Raw genomic sequence first — 15154 nt, forward strand, 5'->3', positions numbered from 1 at the left:
TATGGTGGGGCAGTTAATGGTCATATAGTGACTGGCTGGGGTTTATGTGCCATTTTAATGCATGCTTTTGTGAATTTTAAGAGTTACTCAACCTTTTTGATAGAAATAAAAGTTTAATGATCATTGCAACAATACTCTTGTGCTCCTAATTCCCCCTTTTTCTTCATAGTTTTTCAAACTCTAACTTATATTCAGTATTTTATTTCAATCCAATTTACCAAAAGAGCAATTATATGTGAATACAAGGGTACTAAACAATACCTCATTGCATATACATAGAATTGAATATTTATAGCATAGTTAATAAAAAAGCACGTAGCATACATAGTAACATATTATTCTTTAGAAAAGTTGTAGTAGTACAGGAACAGGCTGAAAAACTAGCTTTCCAATATGCATAGCTAATACGTGCGTTGGCGTCTGCCCCTTCGATAAACCATGGAGTCTTTTTTGACCCTTTACCCTGCAGTCAGGTGGGGTAGGATGGCCAATCTCAGCTCATCACCACCCAGGCCACTCCCCCCTCCACCCTAAAAGGCCAGGTCCCCTAGGTACCATTGGCCAATTTACAGTCTGTTAGTCAGTGCAGGGAGAGCTGCTACTAATACAGGAAGAGTATAGATAGGCTGTATATTGCTCTAACGTGTGTAGCTGCTTGCTAGTAGTGTTGAGCCGAAATGTTCATAATTTCGTGTTTCCTTAACCTATTTTGGTTCCTGGACGTAGTTTCTACGTCCAGGAACCATGCGCGCTACCGCGCGCTCCCGTGGCCGATCGTGCACGTGCACGCGCACTCCCGGCCGCGGATTCGGTAGCCAAGGAATCAATGTATCGGGCTATGGTGCCCGATCACTGATTCCTCTCCCCCGCTGAAAAAGCGACAGCTTCTCTCGGAAGCTGTGCTTTTTCTGGCTGTCTCCTTCCCGATGTGTCACTCTAAGCGTGTGCTACGCTTAGAGTGACGTCATGTAAACAAACTCATGGCTGCCATCTTGTGGCCAAAAAGTAATACTACACCTGAAAAAAAAAATTAACACACATTTACATTATAAATCTATTGTTTACCTCCCACCCTCCCAAAACTACCCAAATAAAATGTTTACTATAAAAAAAAACATTACAATAAAAAAAAACATGTAAATATTTACCTAAGGGTCTAAACTTTTTAAATATCAATGTAAAGATGAAATATTTCTATATTTTTTTATTTTAAACTTGTAAATAGTGATAGATGCAAAATGGAAAAAATGCACCTTTATTTCCAAATAAAATATTGTCACCATACATTGTGATAGGGACATAATTTTAACGGTGTAACAACTGGGACATATGGGCAAATACAATACGTGAGTTTTAATTATGGAGGCATGTATTATTTTAAAACTATAATGGCTGAAAACTGAGAAAGAATGAATTTTTCCATTTTTTTTCTTATTCTTCCTGTTAAAATGCATTTACAGTAAAGTGGCTCTTAGCAAAATGTACCCCCCAAAGAAAGCCTAATTGGTGGCGGAAAAAACAAGATATAGATCAGTGCATTGTGATAAGTAGTGATAAAGTTATAGGCTAATGAATGGGAGGTGAACATTTTTCACGTGAAAACGACGGAACGCGAATGGGTTAATTTTGCCGCTATGACACAAATTCATAATTTCGTAATTGCCATACCAACCGTAGTTTGGAATTCCATAAGCAAAATTTTGGTTTTGTAATTTCTCGTTTCGCCACAAATTTGTGTTTAACGCAAAATTTTGTAATTTCATGTTTTCTATAGAGACAAAGTTATTTTAGTTACGAAAATGGACGTAATTTCATTTCTAATAGTAATTATGCACATTTAGGTAATGACTAAACTCAGGAAAATCACTCATTGATTGCAATTGCAGATTGCGATTACTGGTAATGCAAAGGCCCCTGCACATGCTGTTGCTTTAAATGTATCAGGAGGCTCTATCTGTAGGCACTTCTAAGAACGGTGCTCTTTGCCATGGTGCACTTAGCGGTCATGTTGAGACACTTGGTGTTGGGCCTTGCAATATCTGATAATTCAAAGGTCCCTGCATGTGCTGTCACTTTAAATACATCAATTTTTAGTAGTAATAGCCACCGCACCAATGGTACTAGATGTGCTGTAATCAATCTCTGGAGTCACAAGTCCATCGTAATCCACTTAAAACGATACGCACCATCTAAAAGTGTTCCTTTATTGTAGCTCAATTAAAATGTCATATAAAAATACAAATATAATGTGGGTCTATCTTCAATGATGACGCACAGGCATTTGGGGCCATTCCAGGTCCTTTTTCAAATCATGACCAGCCCCTCATGTGGGCTGGTCATGATTTGAAAAAGGACCTGGAATGGCCCGAAACGCCTGTGCGTCATCATTGAAAATAGACCCACATTATATTTGTGTTTTTATATGACATTTTAATTGAGCTACAATAAAGGAACCCTTTTAGATGGTGCGTATCATTTTAAGTGGACTTTAAATACATCAGGGGGCTCTACCTGCAGCCACTTCTAAGACAGGTGCTCTTTGTCAAGGTGCACTAAGTGGTCATGCATGCTGAGACACTTGGGTTTGGGCCTTGCAATATCTGATAATGCAAAGCTACCTGCAAGTGCTGTCGCTTTAAATGTATCATGAGGCTCTGGACTGGAATACAATTTGGAGAACGGACAAATTTCCGTGTTAAACGTGAAATTCTGATTTGTTGGTGTTACGTAAATGATCGTAATTACGAAAAACGATTGTAATTACGAAATTCCCCATAAATGCAAAATGTTGCATAATTTCGTAAAATTCACAAAATGTAGATTACGCCCATAATCATAATTTTGTGAATTACGTGAAATTTCACGGAATCATAATTAGGTCATTACGCTCATCACTACTTGCTAGGTATTATGCAGGAGAACAGAGGCGCCAAAAGGATAAAAGGAAGATAAATGAGCTTAACCACTTGCCGTCCGCGCACTCATAACGCGCGTCGGCAAAGTGGCAGCTGCAGGACCAGCGACGCAGTATTGCGTCGCCAGCTGCCGGCTGATTAATCAGGAAGCAGCCGCTCGTGCGAGCGGCTGCTTTCTGTCAATTCACGGCGGGGGGCTCCGTGAATAGCCTGCGGGCCGCCGATGGCGGCTCGCAGGCTAAATGTAAACACAAGCGGAAATAATCCGCTTTGTTTACATTTGTACGGCGCTGCTGCGCAGCAGCGCCGTAAGGCAGATCGGCGATCCCCGGCCAATCAGCGGCCGGGGATCGCCGCCATGTGACAGGGGACGTCCCGTCACTGGCTGCACAGGACGGATAGCGTCCTGTGCAGCCCGGATCTCCAGGGGGGGACAGGTAGGAGAGGGAGGGGGAGGATTTCGCCGCGGAGGGGGGCTTTGAGGTGCCCCCCCCCCCGCAACACCCGCAGGCAGGAGCGATCAGACCCCCCCAGCACATCATCCCCCTAGTGGGGAAAAAAGGGGGGCGATCTGGTCGCTCTGCCTGCACGCTGATCTGTGCTGGGGGCTGCAGAGCCCACCCAGCACAGATCAGCTACAACAGCGCTGGTCGTTAAGGGGGGGTAAAGGGTGGGTCCTCAAGTGGTTAAAAACCAAATTCTTGGTAAATAGAGGAGGTAGTGGTGGACTTACCTCCTCCAAGTAGACACACAACGACTGTAGTAAAGACAGTCAATATATTTTATTTATGAACTCCAAATATGCAATGCGTTTCGCAGGTTTGATCCCGCTTCACCAGGCAATAACAATGGAACAATAGCATATGTGGTCAGTAGAAGAGCCAGGCACCTCTGGCTCTTCTACTGACCACATATGCTATTGCTCCGTCGTTCAGCCCCCTGATGATCAGTTTGTGAAAAGGAATAGATTTCTCATGTAAAAGGGGGTATCAGCTACTGATTGGGATGAAGTTCAATTCTTGGTCACGGTTTCTCTTTAAGTTGCTTGTCTTTATAACTGTTCTAAAAAATCTAGTTCCTTCCTAGAGTATGGTGCCTAAAACGGTATCCCATACTCCAGAATATGTAGCCTAACAGAGAGAGAGAGAGTAGTATAATAGAATGTTTTGTTTTTATTTCCCATTTTATGCATCTGTTATGAATACAGTTGCTTAATTTGCTGTCAAATGATGTTCCCAAGTCCTCAAAGTCTAATATTCTCAGCGGTATGTATTATCATGTAGAGTGTGTTCTGTTATTATCTGGGGTTTACCAGCTTTATTAATATGTTTATCAGAATCAGAATCAGCTTTATTCGCCAAGTACACGGAATGACGTACCCGGAATTGTTTTTGGTACACATGGCATGGCAGTCAAACATATACAAACATATACAACATAGCATTGCATGGCAGTCGAACATATACAAACATAGCAAGCATATACAACATAGCATTGCACTACATCAAAATAACATAACACATATGGAGAGCCTAGGGGACATGCATTCAGGGCAAGGGCCAGGGGGTGGCTGAACTGGTCATGAGGGGCTCGATGTTGAGTTCAGAAGGTGTACCGCCTGAGGGAAGAAGGTATTCCAGCATCTGGTGGTTCAGGAGGGGATGGCTCTGAAACAGCGGCCCAGTGGGAGAAGCTTGAAGAAGCGGTTGCCGGGGTGGGAGGGGTCCTGCGAGATCTTGATGGCCCTTGTCCTCATTCTGGTAGTGTGGAGAAGATCAAGGGGCGGCAGGGGCACTCCGATGATCTTTTCTGCGGTGCTGATTACTCTATGCAGTTTGTACTTGTCCCTGGCAGATGCCCCTGCATGCCAGACGATGAGAGAGGAGCACAGGATGGATTCCACGGTAGCCGTGTAAAAGCTCTTAAGCAGATCACGCGGGATGCCGAATTTTTTCAGCTGGCGCAGGAAAAATAGCCGCTGCTGTGCCTTCTTTTGGATTTTAGTGGAGTTCTCCCACCATCTTAGGTCATTAGTAATGGTTGTGCCGAGGAATCTAACGCACGGAACCCTGGAGACCTCGGTCTCCCCAATGTGAACTGGAAGGAGGGGGGGGCGGACGCTTCCTATAGTCCACAATCAGTTCAACAGTCTTTGCCGCATTGAGGACGAGATTGTTGTCTTTGCACCAGTTGCAGATCCTGTCTATCTCATAACAATAGGCATGCTCGCTATTCCTGCTGATGAAGCCGATGATTGTTGTGTCATCTGCGAATTTAATGATCTTGACAGAGTCATCAGTTAAGGTGCAGTTGTTGGTGTATAATGAGAACAGGAGCGGGGACAAAACACACCCCTGCTGTGCTCCTGTGTTAGTTGTTCGCTCGCTGGAGTAGCAATTGCCAAGCTTAACTTTCTGCGATCTGTTTGAAAGGAAGTCTCTAATCCACCTGCAGAGGTAGGGGGCTACTCTCAGCTGTGCAAGGTTGGCAAGCAGGATGTCTGGGCAGATGGTATTGAACGCAGAACTGAAGTCCAAGAACAGGAGCCTAGCATAAGAGTCAGGTCTATCGAGGTGCTCCGTGATGTATGCCAGACTGATGTTGATGGCGTCCTCTACCGACCTATTGGCCCTGTAGGCAAATTGATGTGGGTCCAGGTGGGCGTTTGTGGATAGCTTCAGCGAGGCAAGAATGAGCCGCTCAAAGATCTTCATGATGGTGGGGGTTAGGGCTACTGGTCTGAAATTGTTGTGATCTGTGTTCCCCGGTTTTTTGGGGACTTGGATTATCGTGGATCTCTTAAAGCAGGAGGGGACCTTGCCTTCCGTTAGAGACCTGTTGAAGATGGAGGTGAGGACAGGAGCTAGCTGGACAGCACACGTTCTCAGACAGTTTGACGCTACGCCATCCGGGCCTGAGGCTTTCCTGGGGTTGAGTTTGCGCAGGTGACGTAGCACCTCCGCTTCTTGGACTGCCTCTGAAGCTGCGAGACCACTGTCCTCTAAATTAGGTGGAGGGGAGTTCGCCTCTCTAGCCATGGCCCCAGAGACTCCAGGCTGCTTGGGACTTTGCTCGAACCTGCAATAGAAGTCATTGAGTTCATCAGCCAGCTGGGTGCTAGGTGGCGTTTGCTGGGGGGGGGGGGGGGCTTGAAGTTTGTAACTGCCCTCAGGCCTTTCCAGACCTCACGTGAGTTGTTGGACTGAAGGCTCAGACACAGCTTGTCTGAGTAGGCCCTCTTTGCATGCTTCAGTGCACGATTTAGGGCATTCCTGGCAGCTCTGAACTCTTCAAGGGAGCCAGACTTGTGCGCTACCTCCTTCGGTTTCCTGAGCCGGCGCAGCTTGCCGCTAAACCAAGGCTTGTTCTTGGGGTACACCTTGAAGGTCTTGGTTGGGATGCATGTGTCCTCACAGAAACTGATATAGGAGGTGATGTTCTCAGTCCATTCCTCCAGGGTGGGGGCCGCCAGGGCTGACCAGTCCGTGCAGTCAAAGCATGCCTGGAGCTCACGCTTAGCCTCCTCAGACCACCTTTTGGATGACCGGATGGCAGGCTTGACGGTGTTAAGGTGTCTCCTGTAGGTGGGGATCAGGTGGATTAGGCAATGGTCGGAGTTCCCCAGGGCAGCGCCTTGAGCAGCCTTGTACGCATTCTTGTGGACAGTGTAACAGTGGTCGAGGGTGCGGTCGTTCCTGGTGGGGCAGGTCACATGCTGCTTGTACTGAGGCAGTTCTAGGTTCAGTTTCGCATTGTTAAAGTCCCCCAGTATGATGAGGAGGGCCCCTGGGAGGAGGGTTTCGCACCTAGAGATGCAGTTGCTCAGGATATGTAGGGCCTGCTTGGTGTTTGCGTCAGGGGGGATGTAGACTCCGACGAGAACAAAGGATGTGATCTCTCTGGGCGAGTACTGTGGCCTGCAATTGATTGCTAGGATCTCGGCATCAGGGGAACAGTTAGTGCAGAGGATGGTGGTGTCGGTGCACCAGGCGGAGTTTATGTAGAAGCATATCCCTCCTCCTCGCTTTTTCCCGGAGAGGATGGGATCACGGTCGGCACGGTGGAGGTTGTAGCCTGGCACCTGTAGGTGGTTATCGGGAATGCCATCGTTCAGCCAGGTCTCTGTGAAGCAGAGAACTGGGGTGTTCCTGCAGCTTGCTGGTTTGCTGTCGAGAAGTAGGAGCAGCTCGTCCACCTTGTTAGTGAGAGAACAGACGTTCCCTAGAAGAATGGCAGGGATGGGGGAGCGGAGACCCTTCTTCTTTAGACGCACAAGGGCACCTGCTCTACATCCCCTGTGGCGCCGTTTCTTCGGGGCGCTGTGGACGCTGACCATCAGGTGGTTGATGTGGGTGTTGACAATGTCCCGCAGTTGGTCGAATGGTTTGCTGCGCACTCTGGTCTCCCAATGAAGTAGGTCCTCCCTGGACAAGGTGAAAGGGTGTGGAGGTGCGGGGAAGTTTGCCTGCCCTCCTCCCCTGCCCGGGGGCAGTGGCATAGTACTGCAGGCCATGTTAGATCCCCTTAGCGGAGCTTGCTTCCCGGGGGCAGTGGTGTGGCACAACGAGTCTGTGGACGAACCCCTCGGTGCGGGAAGGGATGCATAAAGTCTGTGCCGGTAAGGGCTGTACCGAGTGGCACCGGGGTACTGTACCACTGGGGTGGGCGATGGCGAGTGTATCGTGGCACAGCAACCTGCTCCCTACAGAAGTTCCTGCTCAGAGCAGTAGCTGCAGACGCAGGGCAGACTCAATTCTAGGGCAGGTGCGTCAAAGGTGGATGCAGGGCAGATGCAGCAGAGGTGGTTGTAGGACAGTAGGGGCAGAAGGAGTTGTACTGCTGGCCCGACAGTGGGCAGTGGCTGGGGGCCCCAGGGAATGCTGACCGTGGGCAGTGGATGGGGAGCAGAGAGCAGGGGAAGCAGCTGTAGCTTACCGCAGGCATGGCACCCACATCTCAAGGAGTGGAACGGAATGGAGGCTCCGGGATGTCACCATCATGCAGGACAGGTGGCTGGTGCTGGCTGTGTCGGCTGAAAGGGAGGCAAGGTGGCTGGCGGGTGGCAGACCATTTCCAACGCTAGTCCTGCAGATGCGGAGACCCTCTGGCTGAGATGTAGACCAGGAGCCACGTGGGTGGTCAGCGGCGGCAGCAGCGGAGACTCGTCCCGGCAGGGATGGATGGTGCCGACAGCAGACCTCTCTCTCCGGTGGTGATGGAGTGCAGCAGGGGATTTCCGAGGAGCGGGACTCTGGAGCTGCGGCGGCAGCGGCGAAGGGGTGCTCTCCTAAGGTGATGGGGACCAGGGGCCACGTGGGTGGCCGAGCGGCAGCAGCCAAGTCACGTCCGACGGGGATGGAGCCGGTGTGTAGTGCCCTCTACCTCCCGCGGCGATGGAGTGTGCAGCGGGAGAGGTGGCCGAGCGATGAACACCGGAGCTGCAGCGGCGACTGGAAGCACAGGCCTCTCCAGAGGTGATGGGGGTCAGGGGTCGCCTGGCAGCCCGGCGGCTATGGAGGATCAGAACCACCGGGACAGCAGGAGCAGCGGCGGTCCCCAGTAGTAGGCTGAGTCGGACTTCGGCGCAGCAGCCCTGGGAGTTTGCTGGGACAGCAGGAGCAGCGGCGGCGATGCAGGCAGGCAGGCCGTGCAGCAGCACCGGGAAAATATTGCTGGTCGGGATCTTGCAGGCTGAGTGGGTGAGTGAAATACTCCAAATACTCCAATTACCTTGAAACACTAACTAAACACTAACTAAACACTGGCTAACTAAACTAAACACTCGCTCTAAAACACTAAACTAAACTAAACAATTGCCGGAGCCGATGTGACCGAGGCTGCACATGTGGGCGCCCTGTGTGCATAGTAGTGTCTCCCTCCGGTCCACAAGCAGTGCTCATATCCTGATCCTGATGGGATTTAGTCAAATCTATGTCTCTCCACTCCCAGCAGATTTTTTGACAATTTAGTCCTGCATAATTTCACTTCTGAAATAGTAGAGAGGTCAGAGTATTACATCATAGCTGGTGTACCTGCCATTCACCACACAAAAGTGCAAGTGAGATAGGGACTCACTGGTGCTCAGGTTTGGCTGATTTTAGGTTTGCCTGTAAAGCAATCTGACACATAGTTTTATATGATTCTAATGGTAATTATTTCTGACAGTTACACTTTTCTGACAGTTACACTTAAAAGAAAAGATGCACCAAAGAAGTCAAACAAAAATGGCATTTCCATCATAGATTCACGTGCTAAACAAATATTGCAGTGCTCCATACTCTGTACATCTGACAGCACCCTAAAGAAGTTTTACAAAGTCTCAGACAGATTTAAAATAGAAACAAATACTCTAAATACTGCTTACTGCTTAGCACACATCCTGCATTATACTTTTTATAACCACTGTTTTCTATGTTTATTTTTTCATCTTCCCTGAACTGTTAAATTTCAGTACAACCATGTTTATTTCAGAACAAAGGATATTTTATGTTTATATTTTTGGCAGATAAACATGCTGTTAATTAGTTACTGATGTGGTGAATTCAAATAGTCTCCGCTCAGTTGCAGAAAGCTATAATCACACGATGTAAATGCTTCCTTTGACAAGCCTGTAGAATTCTATTGTATTTAACTGCCTGTAAAAATAGCATTCAAAGATCAGTTGAATTACATTCTGAGTTTGGTATCCCAGCACAGATAATGGGAACTATCCATTGTGAGCAGAGATTTGCATGTCAAATATATGGGAACAAATTGCGAATCAGGCCAAAACGATTAAATTCTATTAATGGTTTGTGGATTGAAAGCCATTTAGTATAGTGAATGCATAAGGTATACTGTTTCTCTAGGACTTGTTTTTGCTTGAAGGACACGTGGAGTTTTTTTGATTCTGCATATTGTAAATCTGCTAAAAGATTTAAGGTACCCATACAAATGATATTGCTTAATGAATGGTTGTTTGTAATGCTGCATCCTAAAAGACCCTTCTCAGCTGAAGACCCAATCAGCCAGGTAGCATGATTTTCATGTGAATGGTACACTGTTCACAATGTATAATCCTAGTAACCACTGTATAATCCAGCCACTGTATAACCAAACAATTAACTGACCCTAAACACAGAAATCCCTTTCAACGCTACTTCACAGAGTTTCATCAAATGAACAAGGGCTAGCAATCCTATTTCAGAGACCATGGTTTAGTTCTCAACTGGTAGGCCAGCTGTAGGAGCTTGCTGGCCTATCATTTACAGGGGTCCTATTATGTCTAGTTACGCCACTGCCTATCGTGTATAGAGATAACGGACTTGGCATGTCTGCTGATAGCTGCAGTTCTATACAGGCACAGTGCATAACAGACAGGGGAGGACTGAGACTTTTTGGTCTGGGGGAAAAACTCAATATAGAGGCCCTTTCTTAACTCTTCTGTGTACAAATAGATCGATGATAATGTAAAACAGTGATGCAGCATGCACTGAATCTCCTATAATGCAGCCACTACTCCCACCTCAAAATGACACTATGTCCCCTCTGCTGCACCCCAACCCCCTGTGTAGCTACTGCACCCCAACTCAGTGGGTCTAAGTGAACCATGTGCTTTATCCTCCATAATGCAGCCACACTGCTTGACCCAGCCCCCCCCCCCCCCATATACCAACATTCCAATGGCATCCCTCTGCTGCAGCCTGCACACTCTTCTCCCCATATATTTCACTGTGAATCCTCTGCCACGCCCCCCCCCCCCCACCACCTCCCCGCACTCTGCACAGGTACGTGAAATAGAGATACAAAGCTTTGGGCATCTAGTTAGTAGAATATCAGTAATTTTACCAATATTCTACTAACCACTAACCATAACCACCTCTGAACTACTCCAACACTTACCACTCCCTACCTATACCTAACACTAACCATCCCCCAAAGCCCAGAGTTTGGCTACAATGTAGCCAAACTTCAGTGTGCTACTAATCTCCTCACTAGCTCAAATTAGCTGCCATCCTCTACTGCTATTTGTAGCTGGCAAAGTTTGGGTACTGTTTCAATATTGTTGTGTATGAGCCCCAGGTAAAAGAAAAAGGAACTCTTATTGATGTAACGATCCACACTTGAGCACACCACTATGCTCAGAGTAGTACCAGGTTTCTGTATAGGAGGATCGGTTTGAATAAAGTGAAGCCACAAACCAGCGATCTGTTTCCAAAATTTTAGTTTCACACTTTATTGTATTCACAAAAATCTTTCTTCTTCAAAAAGGTAGAGAATTCTTTAAAACACAGCAGAACAATTTGTGGTACAGACATAAAAAATCAATACAAAAAAGCAGATCATAGACACTGTGTGCTTTGTTTAATGAAAAAGGTATTTTAAGTTCAGGCGACGACACTAGTCCGTTTCGGGTCATTGACCCTTCGTCAGGCCTCTGCTGTTTTATAAAGAATTCTCTACCTTTTTGAAGAAGAAAGATTTTTGTGAATACAATAAAGTGTGAAACTAAAATTTTGGAAACAGATCGCTGGTTTGTGGCTTCACTTTATTCAAACTGATCCTCCTATACAGAAACCTGAAGTTTGGGTACTGACATAGAAACCCATGTAAAGCCACAATTATTGGCTACACCAGGAAATTTGGCCACCGAAAGTAGTGGAAAAAAAAGCAAGCACCTATATTACAGCAACTACATGCACTGCCTGTGCAAGCTATTTGTAGCTACTGTTCTATAGTGGGCGAGCACTGTAATATATAAAGATTTGGGCGCAGCCGGCGTCATCATAGGCCGTGATAGAAATTACGGCTATAGTGGCGCACAGTGAGTAACTTCGGCGTTGTCAGAAGACGGAGAGGAAGTTACTTTTAAAACACTGTAATTCAGCCTCTAGCAAAAGCTGGCAGCCGAATTACATCATTCCCTACCATCCACGTCTACCTGGAGGAGGAATAGTAATTAACACCGCCGGGACTTGTGCAGGAGCAGGGTAAGCTGTATATCAGCTGTATACTGCACCCAAGTCTCCCGGTGCTGATTTCATACGTACCCATAGTGGGTGCCTCTTCCACCCAAATTTCCTGTTACTACCTGCTAATCATGGCTGTTAACACGGACACCTATAGTGGAGCCTGAACTTCCCCCTTGCCTCCAGCCCCCAAATTTCTGACTTTCTGGTGCATCCCCTTCATATTTCACCATGCTTCCTCTGCTGCAACCTGCACACCCCCTTACAATATTTTAGTATGCTGCCATTCCCTGCCCTACCCTCAAAATGTTACTATTGCCCTCTTCTGTCGCCTATTCGACCCCTATATTCCCTGCTGCAACCAACCACTGCATGCACACAGAAATTTACAGCCATGGCATGGCAACCTTCAGGGACAGTAGAAGTAGTGGTCCAATTGTCCAGGGATAGCCTCCTTCCCTCCCCAGTTTTCCTCCACTCAGCTGTGACTCCTTTTCAGCCAGGTGCAGGCAGAATATAGCAAGTCGCCAGCAGTCAGTGGCGTAGCAATAGGGAGTGCAGAGGTTGTGACAACACCGGGGGGGCCTTGGGCCAGAGGGGCCCTGGGAGGCCCTCCCCTTCCTGTAGTTTTAGCTCTTTATTGGTCCTGTATAGTGATGTCGCGAACCTCCGATTTTCGGTTCGCGAACCCTGTTTGCGAACCTCCACGAAAAGTTTGGTTCGCGAAAAAGTTTGCGAACCGCAATACACTTCAATGGGGAGGCGAACTTTGAAAAATAGAAAAATTTCTACCGGCTGGAAAAATGATAGAAAACATGTGTCAAGGGATCTAATACCTGGAGGCAGACATGATTGAGTGAAATACACATCAAAAGTCCAAGGCAAAAATCTAGATTTCACATACTGTAAACCCCTATTTTAAGGTCAATTTTCAATTACAGGCCTACTCTGCTCTCCTCCCTCCTACCAGAGGGAGGAGGGTCTCATCTGCCAGAGAATTATAGTATTTCAAAAGCCAGCTTACATACTGTGGCTGGGAATTAAACCCAGCTCTCACTGTGTGGTGGGCAAGTACCTTAACCGCTGCACCACCAACACTACTAACTGAAGCTAGCCTAGCATGTACCATTTCTGCTCAATCCAAGAGAAAAATTAGACAAGACAAATAACATTTACATCACGCTTTTCTCCTGGCAGACTCAAAGCACCAGAGCTGCAGCCACTAGGGCACACTCTATAGGCAGTAGCAGTGTTAGGAAGACTTGCCTAAGGTCTCTTACTGAATAGGTGCTGGCTTACTGAACAGACAGAGCCAAGATTCGAACCCTGGTCCCCTGTGTCAGAGGCAGAGCCCTTAACCATTACACCATCCAGCCACTGCTTAAGGATTAGTAGCCAGGCATGGCCTTGCCTTTTGTGTTCAACAGTTGTCCAAAGAGAACCCCAGATAGCCAGGCACTGTACCACCAACACTACATGCTGAAGCCAGCCTAGCATGTACCATTTATGCTCAATCCATTTATGCTCAAAAATACGAGAGAGAGAGAGAGAGAGAGAGAGGAGAGAGAGAGAGATGAATCAACCTGGCTATCTAGGGTTCTCTTTGGACAACTGTTGAACACAAAAGGCAAGGCCATACCTGGCTACAAATCCTTAAGCAGTGGCTGGATGGTGTAATGGTTAAGGGCTCTGCCTCTGACACAGGGGACCAGGGTTCGAATCTCGGCTCTGTCTATTCAGTAAGCTACCTATTCAGTAGGAGACCTTAAGCAAGTCTTCCTAACACTGCCAGAGTGTGCCCTAGTGGCTGCAGCTCTGGTGCTTTGAGTCCGCCAGGAGAAAAGTGTGATATAAATGTTATTTGTCTTGTCTACTGTTTCTCTTGGATTGAGCAGAAATGGTACATGCTAGGCTAGCTTCAGTTAGTAGTGTTGGTGGTACAGCGGTTAAGGTACTTGCCCACCACACAGTGAGACCTGAGTTCAATTCCCAGCCAATGTGAGTTGGCTTTTATGCTACAAATCCTTAAAGGGAACCTAAACTGAGAAGGATATGGATTTCTCCTTTTAAAATAATACCAGTTGCCATAATCGCCTGCTGATCCTGTGTCTCTAATACTTTTAGCCACAGCCCCTGAACAAGAATGCAGATCAGGTGCTCTCATGCTTTCAGGGTGTGATTCAGCCACTATTGCAGCCACAGAGATCAGCTGGACTGCCAGGCAACTGGTATTGTTTAACAGGAAACATCCATATCACTCTCAGTTAAGGTTCCTTTTAAGCAACCTAATGTTTTTCTTGGATTGAGCAGAAATGGTACATGCTAGGCTAGCTTCAGTTAACTTCGGTTAAGGTACTTGCCCACCACACAGTGAGACCTGGGTTCAATTCCTAGCCATGGTATGTAAGCTGGCTTTTGAAATACTATAATTCCCTGGCAGATGTGAGAATAGGTACAAGGGTAGGAGGGTAGAGAGAGTGAGTAATATACAAGAGCCTATTGAAACTCTCCCTAGCAGAGTGTGTGTGTAGCGGCTGTCCCTTAACTAGTTAGTGTAGGCAGACGAGTGAGTAAAACGGCACCAGGACCTTGCCTTTTATAAGGGGGGGGGGGGGGGCTCCAGGCATGAGTGCAGTCTGATTGGCAACAATATGCCTGCTGACTGTGATGTAGAGGGTCAAAGTTCTGCTCCATAGAGCATTATGGGGCAAATCGAACTTCCACAAAAGTTCGCCTTTGCATGGCGAACGCGAACCACTGAAGTTCGCCTGGAGCCGTTGGCCGGCGAACCGTTCGCTACATCTCTAGTCCTGTACTGGCAATAATCACTTCTATACATGCTCTGAAGAGTAATAATCATTAACACACTGTTCCCCATCCCCTTCTTGCACCTCTGACACTGTTGTTGTCCTTGGCAGGATTTAGTGTGACGTATCAATTGCTATGGATGGAGAGCTTGGGGGGGCCCACTGTAAGACTTGCACCAGAGCCCATAGCTCCTTAGCTACGCCACTGCCAGCAGCTTAAATGCCTGGAGAATGCTTGGGTTCTAGAGGGTGTCTGAGTGCTGCACCTTCACAGTCTCCATCTACAGACTTCAGGGGCAGTGTTTGAAGTGTGCAAAAAAGGGAGGATGACAGTGATGCAGAAGGAATCACCAGGTGGCCTGACATGGGCTGAGCAACAGCCAGGAGAGACACAGTGCAAGGTGTTGGCTGCTGGAGATGGGGCTGAAGATAGAGCGGCTGCACATTGTAACTTTTTTATCTACCTCCACACGGCCACAGACCT

Source organism: Hyperolius riggenbachi, chromosome 4 (genome assembly GCF_040937935.1).
Source record: "Hyperolius riggenbachi isolate aHypRig1 chromosome 4, aHypRig1.pri, whole genome shotgun sequence".
Lineage (NCBI taxonomy): Eukaryota > Metazoa > Chordata > Amphibia > Anura > Hyperoliidae > Hyperolius > Hyperolius riggenbachi.